Genomic DNA, 22,942 nt, shown 5'->3' with positions numbered 1-22,942 from the left:
TGGCATCCTCTGCCAAGAGCCGTCTTAAATGCCTCAGCAGGGTATCACATGCCTGGCAAATCATAATATGCAAGGTATTGCCTTACAGGTGCTGGCAACCTCTGCCGAGAGCTGTCTTAAATGCCCCAGCAGGGTATCATATGCCTGGCAAATCATAATATGCAAGGTATCGCCTTGCAACTGCTGGCAACCTCTGCCAAGAGCCGTCTTAAATGCCCCAGCAGGTTATCACGTGCCTGGCAAATCATAACATGCAAGGTATAGCCTTGCGACTGCTGGCACCATCTGCCAAGAGCGGGCTTAAATGCCCCAATAATGCCATCATATTCCTGGCTGGTATAGTGAACCTATTTATGTTATCACCCCACATGTTTAGGTTTTGACGATGTGTCATGAGCAGTATTAGGTGTCCCACTAAAGACATCACATGCTTTGTGTGCTCACCTCACATGTGCAGGGTCTGCTATCATACACAATGTGCAACCTCACATGCCCAATAATGACATCATAAGCCTGGTATAATCACCATATTCCAGAAAAAGGAGGCCACGGCCATCCAAGCTCTTAGGCGCACTTCTACCCTTAAGACCGGCGCTTTCTAGTAGAAGATACATCTGAGACCTGTTCCCCAAATCTAGCCTTGACCCTCCCTGTGATACAGAGAGAGCGCTTTCATTCCTCAGGGATGGCATTAAGTTGGGACTAGTTTTATAGCAGTGAGAGCTCAGCTGGCGATATTAATGACCTTCAGAACATCAGAGGTCACTATTACCCAAGTCGGTGCCCTAGCAGCCCACTTCCCGGGGGGCATTGACATCTCACACCTTGGGTTCACACTCCGTTTCCCCCCATGGCATATTTCTCTTGTCCTCAAGGCATGTCACCTCCTTCCTTTGAACTCCTGGAATTGGTGCCTTTGTGTATTTTAACATATAAATGTCTGTTTCTGGTTGCCATGACCTCCACATGCAGCCCGATGGACCCAGCTTCCCTTCTCACCATGCCACCATGCCTCCGGGATGTCGTGGAGGAACTCATTCTCCAGACGTCTTACCTCTTGAAGCGAGGAGTCTCACGATGCCTCTTTCTGGTTGCCTTGACTTCCCCATGCAGTCTGAAAGTCTGAAGGACCCAGGTGCCCTTCTCACCATGCCACCATGCCTGAGGGATGTCGCGGGGGAACTCGTTCTCCAGCCGTCCTACAACTTTAAGCGAGGAGTCCTACTATGCCTCTTTCTTATTGCCTTGACCTCCACATGCAGCCGGATGGACCTAAGTGCTCTTCTCACCATGCCACCATGCCTCAGGGATGTCACGGAGGGACTCGTTCTCCAAGCATCTTCCCTCTTGAAGCGAGGAGTCCTACTATGCCTCTTTCTGGTTGCCTTGACCTCCACATGCAGCCTGATGGGCCCAGATGCCCTTCTCACCATACCACAATGCCACTGGGATGTCGCGTAGGAACTCGTTCTCCAGCCGTCTTACCTCTTGAAGCGAGGAGTCCCACTACGCCTCTTTCTGGTTGCCTTGACCTTCACATGCACCCTGATGGAACCAAGTGCCCTTCTCACCATGCCACCATGCCACCATGCCGCAGAGATGTAGCAGAGGGACTCGTTCTCCAGCCGTCCTACCACCTTAAGCGAGGAGTCCTACTATGCCTGTTTCTGGTTGCCTTGACCGCCACAAGAAACCTGATGGACCCAGGTGCCCTTCTCACTATGCCATCATGCCACCATGCCTCCGGGATGTCGCAGAGGGACTCTTTCTCCAGCTGTCCTACCACCTTTAGAGAGGAGTCCTAATATGCCTTTTTCTGGTTGCCTTGACCTCCACATGCAGTCTGGTTGAACCAGGTACCCTTCATACCATGCCACCATGCCCCAGGAATGTTGCGGGGGGACTTGTTCTCCAGCTGTCCTACCACTTTAAGCAAGGAGTCCTACTATGCCTCTTTCCGGTTGCCATGACCTCTGCATGCACCCTGATGCAACCAGGTGCCCTTCTCACCATGCCACCATGCCTCAGGGATGTTGCAGAGGCACTCGTTCTCCAGCCGCCTTCTCCCTTGAAGAGAGGTGTCTTACTTTGCCTCTTTCTGGTTGCCATGACCTTCACATGCACCCTGATGGACCCAGGTGCCCTTCACATCATGCCATAATGCCTCAGGGATGTCGCAGAGGGTCTCGTTCTCCAGCCGTCCTACGACTTTAAGCGAGGAGTCCTACTATACCTGTTTCTGGTTGCCTTGACCTCCATATGCACCCTAATGGACCCAGACGCCCTTCTCACCATGCCACCTGCCGCAAGGATGTCGCGCAGGGACTTGTTCTCCAGCCGTCCTACCACTTTAAGCGAGGAGTCCTACTATGCCTGTTTCTGGTTGCCATGACCTCCACATGCAGCCTGATGGACCCAGGTGCCCTTCTCACCATGCCACCATGTGTCAGGGATGTCAAAGAGGGACTTGTTCTCCAACCGTCCTACCATTTTAAGTGAGGAGTCCTACTATGCAAGTTTCTGGTTGTCTTGACCTCCACATGCAGCCTGATGGACCCAGGTGCCCTTCTCACCATGACACCATGTGTCAGGGATGTCACAGAGGGACTTGTTCTCCAGCCGTCCTACCATTTTAAGCGAGGAGCCTACTATGAAAGTTTCTGGTTGTCTTGACCTCCACATGCAGCCTGTTGGACCCAGGTGCCCTTCTCACCACCATGCCACCATGCCTCAGGGATGTCACGGAGGGGCTCGTTCTCCAGCCATCCTACCACTTTAAGTGAGGAGTCCAACTATGCCTCTTTCGAGTTGCCATGACCTCCACATGCAGCCTGATGAACCCAGGTGCCCTTCTCACCATGCCACCATGCCTCAGGGACGTCACGTAGGGACTCGTTCTCCAGCCATCCTACCACTTTAAGCGAGGAATCCTACTATGCCTCTTTCTGGTGGCCTTGACCTCCACATGCAGCCTGATGGACCCAGGTGCCCTTCTCATCATGCTACCATAACGGCAGGATGTTGTGGAGGGAACTGTTCTCCAGCTGTCCTACCTCTTGAAGCGAGGAGTCCTACTGGATTGTCATCAGCACAAGGTCCAAGCCCTCCCCACTTCCACTGCGGGCCAGCAAAATCATGACCTTTTCTGCCTCACGGTTCAACGCAGACCTAAATATCGCCAACTAGAGCCTAAATGCCAGAAACCATGCAGTGACCATGTCCTTTCACAATTGAAATGCTCCCTTTACTCTTTTGGCAATGCCATTTTATGTGCAAAAATATTTTATATTTTGAATAGAATTCCACATTGTGCAGCTTTTTCTGATGGTCCAATAGTTTCTGCACCCTAAATGCATCCAGGGCACCTGCAACCCCTCTTTAGAGGGGTGCAAGTATTATATAAACTATTGCTCAGACAGAGGATGACGAATAATGAGCCCCCCATTGCTTTGGCATGTGGCCTAGCCGCAGTCGCATGTCACCCCGATAGTTCAGACCTCTCCCAGAGTCCAATCATCTCAGAGGCACCCCTGAGGGGTCCCTGCAGCTTTCCTACACACACACCACTCTGGGTAGTTCCATTTACACATGCTGATCCCACCTCTGAACTGCTTATTGTTTCCAATAGCAGCTCTCCAGGCTTACTGATGCCAGGGCCCACATGGCAGTCATAGTGCCAGCAGCTAATGCGGCCTCCTGGTCATGTTTTGAGCTACTGATCTTCACCCTCACACTACACTAGAAAAGGAGGAAGGATCTCATGTCCCCACACTAGGCACTTTTATTTTCACTCCTGTTAACGTGGACTTGTGCTGTTCCATGTTTGTTATTTCTGGAACAGAGGGCCTGAATAGGATAACTGTCTTGAGGCCAATGCTGGATTTGACTTTTATGGACTTCATTGATTCACGGTGTGTCACCCTTTCTCATGGTGGCCCTGCATCATGCTGTTCCCATCTTCATCTTGTATCCTGGCTTGCAACATTATGTGTTACTACTGACTTCTGCAATAGTATTCACTCTCTCCTCTTGCTTCTCCACTCTTTTGACTGCTAACTCTCTGTTCTCTCCTCCTTTCCCTTCTCCCTTCTCCTATCTCCTCCCCTTACTTTCTTCTATGCACTTACTCTATCAGAATTGTCCCTGGACCTAGTATGATAGCAACCTCGTCTGTCTCCTCCCCATTCCCCTTACTGGTTTTCTCCTCCCCACACCCCCTCCAGCACTATCTGAAATGTTGTCAGGCCTAGTATGATAGTCGCATGTTTTGTTCCTCCCCTACCTTTGTGCACCCCTCTCCCTCACCTCTTGTTTTTCTCCGGCTGTACCAGAAATGTTGTCAGGCCTAATATGGTAGTCGCCTGTCTGTTTCCATTTCCTTCCCACTCTCCCCCTCCCTTCCTCATCTATGTCTTAGATCTTGCACTATCTGAAATGTCATCAGGCCGAGTATGATAGTTAATTTCACATCCTTAATATTTATGACCTGTAACAATGTCATCATATTTTCCCTTCTTCCCTCCCTTGCCTTGAAGCGCTTTGAACCACATCGTGTATAGGCGCTATATAAATAAACTATCATATCATATCATATCAAGGGTTTTAAAAAAAAAAGAAACAGTGTAAGGTTTATCGACTGTTTTCGTCAGACAGACCAAAGTTGGGGGCACCCAGCCGACATGCTGGGAGCACGCAGCAGACACTTAGGATGCAATCATGCAACCGGATTATAGGACTCTGCTTATATCGGGATCACTCGACATTACTTAAAGGCTGGGGGTACCCAGCCGACATCTCGGGACCAGGGGCACCCAGTCAGCCCGTGAGCACACGGCTCCTCCATGACATTGGGGCATCCATCAGGGACACTGTCATGCTGGAGGGCCCTGCACAGCGCCAGCCTGGTGCTGGGAATAACGACACAGGACACTCTGCTCCGTTACTCGCAAGACTAAATGAGCGGGAGGCAGCTCATTCTTTTTATTCATTGCAGTCACGTGGTCGCAGCCACGAGACAGGAGCACGAGACCGGGAGATACCATGCTCCCAGGAGGGGTAATCCATTACACTCCTCCTTTTCCATAGGGAACAACCAAATGACAATCATCACTGGACATCAATGCCACTTACATGTCTGCTCTGACAATTACACACTTACTGGGGGTGACGGGGTTGGTGGTATGTTTGGGGTTTCATCACATTTTTAAAAGACCCTTTATTAACCTGGGTATGCAAGATCTAAAGCCACTGAAAACACCAACGAGAGCTCCTGGCACCACATAAAGCACTTCCACACATATGGATGCTCACATCTTTACATTGTCCACTGTCTGGGCCATTATAAGCAAGTCCAGGTTTGTAGGCTCCCAGCCTTCATGGGGATGTCTATGGTGTCCATTTTACACACTCGTAGAGTAGCGGGAAACCAGTTCATAACTTCACCAGTATCAGTTCAGGACAGTCACATCAGTTCAGTGGCCGGTAAAGCCGCACGTGGGGGGACCCCGGGGCCACATCAGCCTAGTCTATGTACATTGGGGGCAAACCAATGGCAGGGTACTGTTGACGAATGACAGGCCATTCTTCACACTTCCTCTTTTACATTGGGGCTGCTGGCAGGGTGCCTGAGCGACAGGCCTAGGAGGGTGCACAAGCCCTCGTAAGACCTGCACACCTCCCGTGTTATTCCTCTTTCCTTTCCCTTCTGCTTTTCATTTTTTTTGTTCCTCCAGTCACTACAACTGGGCCCGGGAACTGCACCCGGCCATGAGGCTATTAGCTCACCCAGATGGCTTCCATGTGCATGGCCGATTCGGCAGTGGCGTTGTTGTACCTTTTCGCCATGTTCACCCTCACTGCAGATGGCCCGGTCTTTATCTTTTGCTCCGACGCTTTGCTTTCCATGCGGGTAGGGTCAATTTCGCATTTTTGTTTTTTCAATCCCTTCCACCACCACCGTTGGCCCGGGTACGCTGCATCAACCCACTGCCCCCTGACCTTTGCTCCGACACTGAGCACACAAACCCCTACCCCTGGGCGGCCCAGGATCCTTGTCCAAAAGATGGGGCCACCGGCCAGGACTTCTTCTTCAGTCCGGAAAGGAGCACAGCCCGGCAGCCACGGATCACATTGGGGGCTGCTGGTGCACTGCAGGCACGCTTCTCTCTCCCCGGATGCAGCAGCCCCATTTCTCAGAGGTGGAACTCCCCTCCATGCAGGCGATGCCGCAGGGTGCAGCCGCTCCATCTTCCGGCAGCCAGTGCTACTCGGGGCCCCTGGACTACCCTCGTCGCCAATGTTATGTCCTGGCCTGCAGTCACACAGGCAGACCAAAGCTGGGGGCACCCAGACAACATGCTGGGGGCACCCAGCAGACAACTAGGATTCGATCACGCAACCGCATTATAGGCAGGGATCACCCGGAGCCCGTGAGCACACGGGCTCCTCCATGGCCTGGGGGCACCCAGGCCTGCATCAGCAGCCAACGTTAGAGTTGCCCAGCAGGGTCACCGGCGTCCAGAGATAGAGTTGCCCAGCAGTGGCTCTACCAGCATGACAAGCAGCCATGAGTGACAGAGTTGCCCGGCAGGGGCACTGTCATGCTGGAGGGCCCTGCGCTGGGAATAACGAACAGGACACTGCTCCAATACTCGCAAGACTAAATGAGCAGGAGGCCGCTCATTCTTTTTATTCATTGCAGTCACGTGGTCGCAGCCACGAGACAGGGAGATACCATGTTCCCAGGAGGGGTAACCCATTACAACGTGGATGGATTAATAGTAAAACAGGTAGGATTGTTGGATAAATAATAATAATAATAATAATAATAATAATAATAATGCACCCGGACTGGACAGCGGGGGACACACTAATGGGGGCCCCACTCTCATCTCCATGGGCTTTCCTTTCTTTGCCGGGCATCCCATAATACAGGGTTTCTGCCCTTGTAACACCTACTATCTAGAGCCAGGTGGTAATAAGGGCCTAGATGCCACAGTCTCCATCTAGCTGCATCCGGGGAGGGGCGTAGAGGCAACAGCCTCCAGCTGGCTGTGTATGGGGAGGGGCACAGAGACCACAGCTCCATCTGGAAGTGTCTTGGGAGGGGCCTAGAGGCAACAGCCTCGACCTAGCTGCGTCTGGGGAGGGGCCTAGAGGCAAAAACCTCCATCTGACTGCATCTGGGAAAGGGCCTAGAGGCCACAGCCTTCATCTGGCTACATCCGGGTAGGGGCATAGAGGCAACAGACTCCATCTGGCTGTGTGTGAGGAGGGGCCCAGAGACCACAGCCTCCATCTGGCTGTGTCTGGGGAAGGGCCTAGAGGCAACAGCTTCCATCTGGCTGCGTCTGGGGGGGGGCCTAGAGGCAACAACCTCCATCTGGCTGCATCTGGAGAGGGGCCTAGAGGCAACAGCCTCCATCTGGCTGAGTCTGGGGAGGGACCTAGAGGCAACAAACTCCATCTGGCTGCATCTGGAGAGGGGCATAGAGGCAACAGCCTCCATCTGGCTGTGTCTGAGGAGGGGCCCAGAGACCACAGCCTCCATCTAGCTGTGTCTGGGAAAGGGCCTAGAGGCAACAGCTTCCATCTGGCTGCGTCTGGGAGGGGCCTAGCGGCAACAACCTCCATCTGGCTGCATCTGGAGAGGGGCCTAGAGGCAACAGTCTCCATCTGGCTGAGCCTGGGGAGGGGCCTAGAGGCAACAACCTCGATGAGCTGCGTCTGGGAGGGGCCTAGAGGCAACAGCCTCCATCTGGCTGCATCTGGGGAGGGGCCTAGAGGCAACAGCCTCCATATGGCTGCATCTGGGGATGGGCCTAGAGGCAACAGCCTCGATGTAGCTGCGTCTGGGAGGGGCCTAGAGGCAACAGCCTCCATCTGGCTGCATCTGGGGAAGGGTCTAGAGGCAACAGCCTCCTTATGGCTGCATCTGGGGATGGGCCTAGAGGCCACATCCACCATCTGGCTGCGCCTGGGGATGGGCCTAGAGGCCACAGCCTCCATTTGGCTGAGTCTGGAAAGGGCCCTAGAGGCAGCCGCCTCTATCTGGCTGCTTCTGGCGAGGGGCCTAGAGGCAACAGCCTCGATCTAGCTGCATCTGGTAGGAGGCAATAGCTTCGACCTAGCTGCGTCTGGAGAGGGGCCTAGAGGCAACAGCTTCCATCTGGCTTTCCTTTGCTTGCCGGGCAGACCCCAATACGGGGTAACACCTACTATCTAGGGCCAGCTGGTAATAAGGCCCATGCTCTGCTAAATTAATAAGCAGCAACACGGTGCCCTTCTTGCAAGCATCTTCAGAATCAGCAGCTAGAGGTAGATCGTCTACGTATCGCAGCAACGTGCTCGTGGAAGGTAACTCAAGCATATCAAGCTGCTCTTTCAACGCCTTACTGTAAATACTTGGGGCCTCATTACGAGTTTGGAGGTAGCCATGGTGCTATTAGCTCCATGGCTGCCACCAAACCGGGCCCATTTACCGGGTACCTGCAATGAGGAATAACCAAGTCATTCCAACATTGGAGGACCTGGTAATTCCTCCTTGCAGGTACCATTCCCCATTGCCATTTCAGCCCCATAGGGGTCAATGGGAATGGGGATGGAGATAACAATGGGCAGATTACAACTGGCTCGTTGTTACCTCCTTCTTTCCCTCGCGGAACCCGGAAAGCACGCCTGATTTTCTCAGGCGTCCGATCCGGGTCCCGCGATGGGAACCTCGTAATAGTGTGGAGTGGGTTTAACAGCACCAGCACCATTTCCGGCGCCGTTAAACCCATTCCGCACTAGTTGTAACTCTCAGTGTACCCTTTTGGCACGCAAGTGAATGTGAACGAGCGTCCCCCTAGGGTGAACGCAAAGAAATATCTGCTGTCAGCATGCACAGGAATACTAAAGAAAGCGTTTTTCAAATCCACGACACTAAAATGTGTAGCCGTGGCTGGAATCATAGTCAGAATAGTGGCGACATGGAGCACCATCGGGTACTGTGGAGCAACCACCTTATTAATTGCGTGCAATCAATAATAAGGTGGTAAACTGGTAAAACCGGGCTTTTACACATGCTCCCCGCAATTTCTTCAATCACACCGCTGTGTATTAAATCTGAAACAATACTTTTCAAGGCCTGTTCACCTTCAACTGAAGTCTTATACTGCGGTATACGTAGAAATATAACACCTGGTTTCAAAACAATTTTAACTGGCTCAACCTGTAAAATTCCAACGTCATTGTCATTAACTGCCCATAAACATGTGGGAACCGCATTTAATTCAGTTGGCAAAGGCATAGACAGAAATTGTGAAACAGAAAATGGTTGGGGCGAAATCGTCAAATACACTCCATCTGGAGAACAATAAATCACAGGATTTAATTTCTTCAATAAATTCAATCCCAACAAGTTGTCGCCACAATTTGTCATCAATAGAAATGGACAAGAATCAATGAATGGTCCCTGTGAAATTGGTACTGGCCGAGAGACCGGACTAACCACTGGCATACCAGAGAACCCGACAGAAATGTTGCTCTGCCCTGACAGTGGAACATCTGGAACCCGCGATGATCAATAGAACACTTCTGTGCCCCTGTATCTATTAAAAAGACATGCTCACTATTCCCCACTTTCATTTCAACGTAGGGCCCTTCCTGATCGACAGGAATAGGTATCGGTTCCAGACCCTGCTTTGGGCTGTCTTAGCATAACAGTATGTCGTCAGATGTAAAATCTTCAGAGAAATAAGCATTTGAAGGGTTATCAAAAACATTCCCACCATTAAAATTCTGTTGCTGCCCTCCTTGATTATCTTGTGGTGATGTCTGTTGGTTCTGTGCAAACTGATTTCTACCAGGGACCCCATATCGCAGGAGGGCCTCTAGATCATCTACTCATGGTGCCATATGTGCCATTCGATCTCTACTGAAGGAGCGGGCACTGTGCTCGCCAATGACCCTCATGTCTACAATATGCACACTGGTTTATGTGTACGGGACTCAGTTGTGTGCAACCCTGTGATGTAAATTGGCGTCTAGACTGTGTATTCCCACCTCTTGCTCCTCTTGCTATTTGCTGTAATAACACTCTGGTCTTCAAATCGCCCTATTTCTATTCCATCTTCTCTTTCTCCATATTAACCCTATTTTCATAATACTGGGCCATGTGTAACACTTCAGATTGTGATTTCGCTTGCCATGCACTCTCAGAAGTCATAATCAGTGATTGTATTTCAGGCAGCAATCCACGCACAAACTTGTCAACAAACAACCTCTTTTCCGGCTCCGTGCTTAAATCTTGACCATTAAAATTTAAAAAAAAATACTTGCTCAAATCTTTAAAAATATTCTGTTGCACCGTCTGACTTCCCTTGCATGCAAGCTGTAAGCTTATCCCATATAATTCTCTTTTCAGGTACCAGAGTCTTTAATTTAGTCACTATGTTATTCGGCAACGTCAGTATCACCTGTGGCAGTCTCTCGACAGCTTTCCTTTCCCCATCTCCTCGTACCAAGGCATCGCATGTATCACCCATCACTTCCTGATCGTCTACAGTTCTAACTTGTTTCCATAAGTCAGCAGGAAGGATCACAGGAAACAAGAAATCAATATCACCCAACGTAAAAACTGCCGAACGCAAGACAGATTCTATTTCTTTGTAAAATCCTGCTGGATTCTTCCTAATGTCTGGAACTGATCGCTTAATGATATTCACTTCCTGTCTAGAAAACGGGACATAGAAAAACTGTGAGATATAATGTGCTTCAATAGTAGTAGCAGGCGCTCCTGCTGCTGCATCAGCAGGAATCTGTACTTTCTGAACAAATGTCGGAGGAATCTCCCTCATTGGTAATTGCCAAGAAGGTAGGTCTGCACGTCTATTAAGTAGTAAGGCCAAATCAAGTGACAAAGAAGTCAATGCAGTATCGGGTGCAACTGCTGATTTATAAATAACCATCAAATTGGCAGGACAACATATCTTTCTCTTCATACATTCATCCTGCAAATACTGAAACCATCAACTGTAAAACTTTCCTTTGCATTGCTGGAGTATACTGACTAAACATGTCATGCACTTCAAAGGGAGAAATTGAAACATCTGAAATCCATATAAGTGCTTCTCTTGTGCAAATGCGTATTTCTTCACTCTTTGGCTTCAATGGAGGAAGAAATTGCTTCTGCACAAATTAAGCCTGCCGTCCACCTTTATCCAATTCATCCATATGCAAACGATCAAGTTCTCTTTTAACCACAAATACTTGTGCAACATGCTCACATACATTCGCCGCAGTGTTCCTTGCACAGGCAAGGAAATTCAAAACCTGCAACCCCTGTGGGACATTTGTGTCTGTCAGATCACTCCATATTTCAGCTAGATACGTTCCCATCTGCTCTATCAATACCTTCTGCTCAGGAACACCCCCATGATCGGACATCGCAGCTAAAGTAGCTGATTCATCACCTTCCTCCATGTACGTCTCAGCCCATCTATGCAACTCTTTCTTTCTGTCATTAGTTATCGCGCTATGAGTCACTATCCTTGAATCAACTCCCACCCCGTCAACCACTACAGGTGGAGCAGAACCACCTGGCAAAGAGAGTTCATACAATTCACGTTCAATAGGCGGCGGAGGAAATGACGCTGCCAGTGCAGGCGGAACTATGGAAATCGCAGCTGTTGGCACGGGTGCAGGTGCAGGAAGAGGAACAAGAACAGGAGGGGGCAGATAAGGAGGCAGTGGAGTTGGGTCAGTACCTGAACCAGTCCTGCGCTCATTGAACAATTTGTTAATTAACTCATCTGATGAATGCAAATCCTGAGATGGATATATCTTTTGCACCTCTAGTTGGAAAGCCCTGTCCATGCTTCTAAAGGATTCTGACTCTATCTGCTAATCATGCAACAATGCTTTCTCAGCATTCGTCATGTATCTACGCGTAGCTTCCTTCCTCCAGTTCTAACGGCATCAAATGCTGCAGGCCTAGTCTTTTTCCACAATAATACAGATTCCAAATGTTCTAAGCGGGCAACCTCAAAACTTCCAAAATCTGGCCACTGAAGTTCGGCGACATGTCTGGTCTGTCTGTGCCAAATAGAATTGAATATGATAGCTCCCAGGCCGTACTTACAATACATCTCATAAACCGGCGACCATTGGATGGCGCCGGCTGGCTATGTTCCAAAGATTGTTTAGCTGCGAAAAAATATCACAGGATGACAATTTCCCAGGCATGTCAAAATCACTGTCTTTCCTGGCTACGTTTGTATTTGCAAACACAACACTTACTACCAAACAAATATCAGGACCGTTATGAATCGGGGCACCGCTTACCTGATTTCAACCAACAAAGGTCCAATGGACATCAATCGTTGTGGCTGACGATTTAGTCAAACAAGCCTCGATACCGAGACCCTTGTCGTGATGCCCTCTAAACGCTGCCCAACGTCCAGGGATCGGGCATGCAGTACTGCAGAGGAATTGTGTCTCACTTTGCAGGGCGCCCCGTCACTCTCCGATCCCGGTCCGGTGGCCTCATCTTCGTCCAAGCGATGTGGCATCAATCCTGAGGGTCCCTATTCAGGTGCCATCTGAAAGATTAAAATCAAGGCTTACTAACACATAATAGAAATACGCCAGTCACAAGGTCAAAGTTACAATTGCATTTATTAACAAGTAGCTACTCGGTTCTCAACACCCCACAATGTGTGCACGCAGACACCGTGAGGCGAAAGAGAGCGAGCACTTCACAAGTACATACATTTATATGGTTTCTTCACAGCCCCGGACAGGTCATCCAACCCCCCTTCATGTAATGCGAAGCCCAGGGTTCATGACCTGCTTACGTGACTGATTTATACTTAAACATCATTGCCGCACAATTTGCTGTTTTTCATCAGACAATTTACGGTCTGGGAGCGGGGTGAACTCGTATGCAAAGCTGGCATGTCATGTTTTCTTAGTACAAGGTACAAGGTCACAGTCCTTGTTTTACTCGCTTTATGTTATCTACTGTTGTTCTTGTACTTAAGGTCAGTCAGTTCTTAAAGGAGAGAAATAAGGTTTCTGCGGAGGAGCACGTTCAGCTACTCATTATTCTACTGTCCTCTTTGCACGCGGAAGGCACTGTTGGGACAGGATGGCACATAGATTACTGATTAGCAGAGCTCTTGCTTAGCTTCAAGGCCCTTCAGTGTAGGATAAACAATTGTGTGGGAGCGAGGGGCCAATGGGTCCCTCTCTACCATCACTTCTCAGTACAAAACTTGGGCCAAGTGCCTCTAGTGGTGTGTACGCCCCTCGCCCTTACGCAATGTTAACTTTGGCTTACATTCACGTAGATGGGACCACTGAGCAGGACACGGGGCATCCATTTTTTGTACCCCCTTTCGACTCCATCTTGGTGACCAGGCCTCACTGCGATAGTACAAAATGCCTCTCTCCCTTTTCTCCGCCGCAGCAGCTCAGAGCACATGGCCCCCACCCTTGTTCCCACTCCGACTGGAAAACTCTGCAGCTCCATTCTCACGCTGAAGCTGGAGATGCTGGCAACAAATGATAAATGTAACACATCTCTTTTCCTCTGAGATCACTGCATGTGAACCAACATGAGCCAAGCACATCGCTCGTCCATCTCCACAAAAGTGTCCTTGCCCTCTTACCCACGCCAGTTGAAACGTATTGCCATTCTAACCCTGTGTCCATGCAAGGTATTCCTTTCATGTACCAGACTGCTGACCATGCCATGGAGCCCACCCAACAGACCCCCAGCTAACATTAGATCCCTGCTGCAGTATATCGTGCCCAATATTAACAAATGCCACATACCTGAGAATCTTGTGAGACTAACCCCACATTTAAATGAGAGTAATATGGTGGTCAAGACCCATAAACCAGTGACCTATATAACCCAAATGTTATAGATGATATAGATCCCTGTGTAATTTGTACAATGACATGATAAACTACTGAGGGTCTTTTGATCAACCATTATTTAGTGCATGCATTATTTAGAATGTATTTTCTTAGCTTAGATAGTGACCACCGTGTTTGACAGTGACCTGACCTTCACCCATCAGGAGCACAGATGTCTGACGTCAATCCTCCCGCCAACCAAGCAACCAAACCAGGGGAAGAGATGATGCCCACACCTAAGACACCACCCTGGCTGACCAATCCGGGTCCAACATAGCATCATATGTTAGATATGCCAATGTCCTTATATAAATGTGTTGTAACCTTGATGTGGTCAGAGCGCTCTCAGAGATCTAGATAAACTTTTCCTTGAACTCTCGCAGGCTGCTCTTTTGTGCCTTATTCCCTGTCCAGGGAGTCTCTGTTTTATTCATTTTTACACGTATAAGTCAGGGAGGGCACAAACACAATCCACTTTAGCAGCTTCAACATTCCTGTCTATGTCAGCTCCATAAAGCAATTTAAAGTTCACACAGCGGCCTTTGCCGTGTAAAAGCCGAAAACACATAATCTGAGCATGGAACAGAGGGCAGAAAATTATCAAGATGGCGGATAAAACAAAATGGAAGCGTAGTCAGCTTATTCAGGTTCATTCATTGTGATATTATAGTGCGATGCGAATGTGCTTAGGCCAACATTTCCTATCAGGCGGCATTATGGCAAATACGTTTTCACAGACGTGGAGATTACTGAAAGGGACTTTTGTTTTTGTTGTTTTGACACATCATGCCCTCGGAGACAAGAGACTTTGCATGAAAATAGACTTGACCACTGAAGGTCTTGAAATTGAGAACAGGAACTGCAGCCTCGTTCTGGAGAAGCCGAGGAGTGTGCTGTGTTCAGGAGTCCTGCCTTGTCCCGTCCTAAAAACGTGAGGAAGGGAGACCCTGGCCATAGCAACCTGACTTATCTTTTTGAGAACACTTCTTGGTTTTCTTGTGAACACTATCCCACACTATTTTTGCAAACTTAGCTGTAAGGTCTGGTAATAGTTTTTTTTTAGTATAGTCCCTTTTTACTTGACAAGACGCTACTAGTACTGCCTTATTATTATAATATTTTTAATATTTGATTAGGTGTTTTTCTCACCCATTTATACAGTTTAATAAACAACCTTGAACTGTGATCACTTGTGTCTGTCTTTACTGTTGCCACCCTGATTTCCTTACACTGTGTTACTAATTAGGATCCTGTTAGAAGCTGACGCAGAGCCTATCCCCGCCTCGATTTCCTCTCCTATGCGAATAAGAATTAGGATTGTTACATTAACCCGATGTGGAGATAAAGGGTCAATATCCTAACTTAAGCACTACTCCGTATGTGAAGCTCACATGTAGCCATAATCGCTTACATGCTGGCTGCTGTCACCCTCACTCTACCATCAGTGGCTTCTCGTATAGTCAGCTGGAAAGAGTACAACACGTATGGTATGGATAGCCTAGGCATGAGTCAGGGCACAGAGGAGACACCCCCCATTCCCAGTCCATATGACGACCGACAGGAAGATAACACAATCCTGGCCTAAATGAGGGGCTGGAAGGGGGAGAGAACCCAGTCAACTTTCCTAAACTGGCCTCAAGACTTTGAAAACCAGTCAGACATGGAATCCCCCCTGGCTGGGAAAAGCTTAGGCTCGAGCAGGGCATCCCTGTTAAAGCCAAGAGGCTGCTTGAAGCCTGGGAGGACCCTTTTCCTGCCACTGCAGAGAGCTTACTGCCACAAGCTGCGCCTTGGACAAATTCACCTTTTAAACTTAGCCTTTCCTGCTCAGTTGATAAATTGTCCTGGTTGATGACAATTCTCTATACTTTTTAGATAGTGGTATGCCATGCAAAGTTAAGCTGTGTTATGGGATGCTATGTCATGCCATGCTATGCCACAGTATCCTATGCTATAATGTTCTACTATGATATGATACAGCATTTATAACGCACCTGTACACAAGTGATTCTAGGCACGACAAGACAAGGGAGGGAAGACAAAAAAGGAAGGACAAGACAAACAATCTTACCAGGTCTTATGACATTCCGATCGTGCAAGTGAGACAACGCAAAGAGCAGGGGGAAGGTATAAGGTGGAAGTGCCAGGGAGAGGGAGGGGAAGTGCAATTAGGGCACCATTGCTCTGAGTAAGTGCAGCCAGAGCAGCGTGGCTCTGGGGAAGTGCAAGGAGGCAGGGGACTGTAGGGTTGCAGTTACAGCCCCTAGGTGCATGGTAGGCCCATAGGCAGTGCAGGGGAGACTGATCACAGAGGAGCCTTGTACCTAGTAAGACTCTTAGGGTAGTCAAGCTACCAGTCAGCACAGCAGACAGGTAGGTCAGCATGGGAGAGAGAAAGCAGAGGAGAAAATGAAGGTCTTGAGCTGCTTCCAGGAGCTTCTGGGGGGAAGTGAGAAAAGGAAGAATACCTCTGAGGAGGTGCATCTTGTAGTGGACCTTCTTGGCAAGGCCCGTGATGTGAGCAGAGAAGGAGAGGGTGGAGTCGAAGATGACACCCACCAAGGTTTTTTCCTCACAGGAAGGTGAAGGAAGAAGGCCCATGGGGTGCAGTGGTCTCAATGAGAAGGATCTCCGTCTTGCTGGCATTAAGGCAGAGATTGCTGGAGACGCACCAATTCTGAATCACGGATAAACAGTCATGAATGAGCGAGAGAGAAGAGCAGGCTGAGGGGAGCCTGAAAGAGAGCTGGTTGTCATTCACATAACACTAAATGTTAGAGAAGAAGGTAGAGATCAAGTGGGCCAAAGGGGCCAAGTAGACATCGAAGATCCAGGGTGAGAGGATAGAGCCCTGGGGAACACCACATGTGTAGAGTGAGGTGGTGGAGAGAATGGACCAAAGCAGGACCTGGGAGGGTGGGTCCAGGTGGAAGGAGGTCAAGCACTCCAGGGCCTGATCCGTCATGCCAAGGTTCTCACAGAGTCAATTGATTAGGATGGTGTGATTGACAATGTCAAAAGCAGAGGAAAGGTCAAGGCGTATGAGGACAGAGGGCAGGCTGAAATCAAGATTTGTGAGCAGATCTTCATGGGTGTTCAGGAGAGCCAGACTGATGGTCATGTAGACAACCAACAGATTCAGTCTGGGGAGTAAGTTGGGGATGACCAGCTTTTCCAGGAGTTTGCCCAGAAAAGGAGTGATAGAGATCGGGCCGTAGTTTGCCGGACAGGTAGGACTGGCAGAAGGCTTTTTAAGGAGGGAGTGCAGAAGGGAGTGCTTGAGTAGAGAGGGGAAAGATCCAGTGGCAAAAGAGTGATTGCAGAAATCGGCCAAGGCTGGAGCGAGGGTGTCAATGTGGTCCATGATGGTTCTGGAGGAGCAGGGGAGCACCTGTTTGGACAACACTTTCATAGATCAGACTAGTCTAGAAACATTGTCTGGTGTTGTCAGAAAGAAAGAGGACAAAGGAGGAGGAGATGGAGTGGCGTCCAGAGGGAGGCCAAGAGAAGTAGAGGAAGAGGACAGGATGTCCTAAGTTTTACTGGTGAAGTGAGAAGACAGAGGCATGCAGAAGGCCAGGTAGGGAACAGGAGAGGTGGAGACTGCGGAAGGATTGGCCAGCTCCTTGCAGATTTTAAAGAGTTTGGTCGTGCTGTCAGCGGCTGCACAGTTACAGGCTTGGATGTGGGTTCTCTTCTTGGACAGGAACAGAGAGTCTGTATTACCAATGGAGCAGTCGGCAGGCCAGTTTGTCAGAGGATGTGCCCGAAGCCCTCCACCTCCTCTCATGACAGGGGCTAGGACATCCAGAGTGTTGGAGATAGAAAAAGCAGGTTAAAGAGAGCAGAGTGTGAGTCAACCGCAGGCGTAGGCGGAGCAGAGAAAATAGAGGCAAAGTCTTCTACCGCCACTGACACATGAGTCATGGGCCGAAGGACAGTAAAGGTCGCTGGCAGTACTGGGGCGGGCTTAGCCTGAGATACAGAATGCTAACATATGTCATTTCATGCTATGCTATATTATAGCACTTGTCACAGCCCTGCATGCTGCCTTTGGGTGCTTTGAGGTGCTTGTTGTGGTCCTAGGGGTGAGTGATCTGAGAAGAAACATCTCTATCTTCAGTCCACTGCTGAACATTGCTCAATTTTCTTCTGAAAATTACACTGCTTTAAACAATACATGGGATTTTTGGGGGAGGGGATCGTAGACTCCTTGAACATAACATGTTATATGACAGTTTTGTTGCCATCACAATCCTCATGCATTTTTGGCATGCAGAATACTTATGTGCCACTGCATCTGTGGCATGCAGGACCCTTATGTGGCGGCACTGCATCTGTGGCATGCAGGACCCTTATGTGGCACTGCATCTGTGACATGCAGGACCCTTATACGGCACTGTATCTGTGCCATGCAGGATTATTATGCGGCACACGTCCCTACCTCTGTTGTTCCTGAAGACATTTGATTAACTTTGTATTGCATTAGAGTTGTGTCATAAGCACTTTAATCTTTAAGTGCTAGGAACGCATGGAAGACGGGGGAAGGGTGTGGTAGCAAGAGGGTTGCATAATGTCAATCATGACTCATAGGTGGGTGGTCTTCAGGGGCATGGTACACAATCATATGTATTTGTTATAGTTCATGTGGAGTTTGCCTAGTCTTGGTGTGCGAGAAGTTCCACCATTTCGTAATTGGAAGAACGTTTGTCCTCATCTCAGACCATCGGGCACTCCTCTTCCTGTTTGGGAACCCCAAGACCAAGATGCCCCCGCGCATAGAACGGTGGAGCATCAGGTTATAAAAATACAATGATACCATCGTCCACAAACCTGTGGGCGAGGCCAACCCAGCAGACTACTTATCACGACACCCCGAAGGACCAGTGGAGAACGTAATGGAACAGGAAGCTGAGGCTTACATCGCTTATCTATCCCTAAGTGCCCTACCCTCTGCTATCACATATGAGCTATTTGTCGACAAAAGCAAATCAGACCCCACCATCCAAGCGGCATTCCAACTGAGGAAAGCCAACATGTGGCACCACCTGACCATGGAACACTTTGCGACGGGGAGGAGGACCTGCAAAGAATCGCAAAGTTACACAAGGAACTCGCCACGACTGACCAGGTGACACTCCTACGAGGAATCTGCCTAGTGGCCCCCAAAGGTCTACGGAAAGTGCTGGTAATCATTGCACATGAAGGCCACAGTGGGATCACCAACACAAAAAGATACTACGGACCCTAGTGTGGTTCTCATATATGGACACAATAGTAGAGGACACGCTACGGCACTGCACACTGTGCCAAGTAACAGCAGCAAACAGCCCCCCATGCCCACTACAAACAGTACCCCTACCAGAAGGACCCTGGCAACTGGTAGCCCTGGACTTCTATGGACCTCTAGAAGAAGGGGGCCATCTACTAGTGGCCATAGACGAATATTCACGCTTTCCTCTGGTAAAGCATGTCCAGTCCACAGCATTCCACCAAGTGATGGGAGTAATAGATGAACTGTTAAGCGAATGAGGAGTCCCCAGCACAGTAAAAATGGACAATGGCCCTCCATTCCAGGGCCAAGAATTTCAGAAGTTTGTGGCACACCTTGGGTTCCACCACCACAGGATCACACCACTTTGGCCGCAAGCCAAAGGAATGGTGGAGCGATTTATGGCCACCATCAAAAGGACACACCAGAAAGCAGCAGCAGACCTGATGTCGATGCCATGAACCTCCCTGATAAGTAACAGCGGTTGTTGTGAGTGAAAAGGATGCAGCCCCTTTATGAGAAACACTCTAGAGGGGAATGGGTAGGGCAGAGGGGAGGGACACGTTAGTAAATGGGAGGATAATAAAGGGAGTGGATGCTGACAGCCTTTGTACATGTCTTAATTGAATGGACGCGTAGCTAGGCCCTAACAGTCTCTCACCTCCAGGGTAGTATTTCTTGAATATTTTGCTGCTGTGGGTCTTCTCATTGGAGGACACCAGGGCTTACCCTATAGAGTAAAAGTAGCATATTCAGGAACATTTTCCCATGTGGTATAGGACATTGTGGGTTAGACGTAAGATCTTGTGGGTGTTTCTCTGATCTACCTACAGCCACTATAGGGAGTACAGGTTTGGGAGAGATACAGTTGTTCCTTTTCATCTTGCAGATCAGTCTGGCAGCACAGTTCTGGACATCCTAGGAACTCCTTCATTAGGCATTTGGGTGGGGGGGGATTCCAGTAACCCAGGTGCGGAAGTATAATCAGCGCATCCAGTTCCTTTCGTTGAGTATATTCTAGGAGGGGCCGGAGGAATGTTCTTTAGAAAGTGAAGTTGTTCATTTTTTAATTGGCTTTTCTGCCGACTAGATTAACATGTTTTGAAAGAAACGGTGGAGTTGAACATAACGTCAGGATTGGTAGCTTATAGTGCAGTTTTGGGGGTGGATCGTGAGATTGGGGCCAGGAGAATGGTAGTGTTAGACAGTTATTGAGGCCAAAGGAGTTTACTTACGTTTTACCCCCGTTTAATTGGAGACTGCTCTAAGACATCCAATTGGAAATCCAGTTGATGTTACGAGAGATGGCGTTGAGTAGATTCGGGTCTGTGCTTAGACGGATGCAGAGTTGGATGTCATCTACTTAGCGTTGGTACGGGCATTGTACAGACTCATGAACGGGCACTAGAGCCTTGAATATCCATGGGGATCAAGCCGAACCTTGGGGGCGCTCACAGGGTGCCAGGAAAGGGATTGGAAAGGAGTGGTCCACGTTTGACCTAGGAGGAGTGGTAGGGGTGGTCCTATCAGAAGGATTCTAACCATTTAAGGGCACGTGTTTTCAAGGTGGTGGATTTGGATATCGTGATCGACCGTGTGCTGCCGACAGGTAGGATGGGATCAAGGTTACAAGCTTGATGGTCTCTAGCATTTCAAGATGCTTTTCTTGGAAGTCATGTACAGTTGCTTTGGTGGCCATTGGTTGCCTAAACCCTGCTTCACAGGGCACCTTTGCAATAGGACATGAGTTGGCTGGTTGTGCTTTTCCAAGATCAGGGTGACTGCAGCTTTTTCCCGCCCCATGGAATTGTATGCTGTAGTAATTATAATAATGATACTAATAATGTATTTCTTACATAGCACTACACACCCATAGGTCTCAGAGCACTGAAATAACAGAAGACATAAGGGAAGCATTGCAGGAGTCTGCAATGGATGGGCCATACTCTTAGTCTAGGATTAGTATAGTATAGTATTAGTATAGTATGGTATTAGTATAGTATTAGTATAGTGTAGTATTAGTATAGTATAGTATTAGTATAGTATTAGTATAGTATCGGTATAATATTAGTATTGGTATGGCATTCCAAGAAAGTAGCCTGGCAGGGTCTTGTCGTGCACCTGCGGCTTTCAGTGTAGTAGTAATCCAGAGGATGGTTTCAATTGATAATCAGTGGAATGAGTTGAAGGTGCCAGAAGATTCTAATTTCCTCAATGAAGGACGAGGTTGTCTTGGGAGGATAGCTCAGGGGCAACATGCTCGCCTTGGAAGCAAGACGACACGGAGCAACACCAGTTCGATCCCTGGGTCCGCGCTTAGAAACCTCTGGGCATTAAGCAAATTATAAATAACCTATTACATCATATCATTCTTTTTTTTATTATCTTTTGATTAATTTCCTCATAACAGAAAGAACAACAGCAAAATATGTACAACAGGCAACTCAGTAGGAGTACAGTATAAATGTGTTGAAAATGTCAGAACAGTCGCCAAGTGGGGACAAAGGGGAAGAAAGAGAGAGAAATAAAAGGGGTTAGGGGGAGTTAAACAGGGATGGGGAGGGGGGAATACAACTCCAACATATAATTCAGTAAAAGTGTCCCAAATATCAGAATATTTGTCTTGCTTCTTTTTAATTTGGGACTCTCCGTTAAATCATGCAACCGGTTATCAATGGTAGGCTTCAGATCACTCTTCCAAAATTTCTAAATGTGTTTTTTGGCCACTAAAACAGTTCTATAAACCCAAAAGTGCTTGCCAACAGGGAGATTAATGTCAGCCGGGAACAGCCCCAGTACCCAGATCCTTCGCGTGCGAGGGAGAGAAAGACCAAACTCGGGATCAATGCGCGGAAGGACTTCGCCCCAAGACAACTGACGTATGTAGAGCAGTGCCCACATTCCACTCGCAGTTCCAACAGGTGTCATCTGGATTAAACTTGCAGCGCCACATTGTCCATGGGGACCAATATATAGCATGAGAGATCCTCTTCTGGGTGTACCGCAACTCTAAATCAATGTTGAACCTGCAAGGACAGGCACATTTATACGATTCCACTCGCTATCCAATATCACACATCCTTACTCTGAGCTCCAAGTACTTCTACCATGCTGAGAGGTCTTCTCGAGCCCACCCGGCGTTAGAGGTTTATGGAGTCGCGAGGCGGATATTGCCATACCCTTAGCTAAATGTAGAATCATGGGTGCGCTATGCAAGGTAGAATTCGGGGGAGAATATAACACTTCAAGAATTGGACTTAAAAGTCGGATAACAGAGAGTTTCCGATAGCCGTGGCTTATACTTAAGCCTCAAAATCTCAAACTCACGCATGGAATGGCCAAGATAGACTTGTGCTAAATGCCAGAGGCCTGCCTTTTGCCAATACGTCCACGAGAGAGTACGATTAGCAATCTGCACCGCCAGGTTTTTCCATCGAGAAAAATCCACACCAAGCAGGTATTTCACATCACAAAGATCACAAATCTTTTTCCATTCTCTTATGAAATCTTTAACAAACGGCGGAGTGGGACTTAGCCCCTGAAAGACAGAAAAACAAGCGGTCATTCCAATCAACTTGACTGCGTACTCTATATGGAGGTTATTCTGATATGGGGGACTTGATGTTTAGAATATTATGGTAAAGAAGTCTGCTGCCTCATCCGTGAAGGATTAGGGCAGGTCAGGCTGATTTGGGGTCAGTCTGGATTTGTAAGATCCTTCAAGATATGGAATAATTCAGTAGATCTGTTAGGGGCTTACATTAT

This window comes from Ambystoma mexicanum, chromosome 2p (assembly GCF_040938575.1).
Source record: "Ambystoma mexicanum isolate Mex_15411 chromosome 2p, UKY_AmexF1_1, whole genome shotgun sequence".
NCBI lineage: Eukaryota > Metazoa > Chordata > Amphibia > Caudata > Ambystomatidae > Ambystoma > Ambystoma mexicanum.
This window is presented reverse-complemented; position numbering follows the sequence as displayed.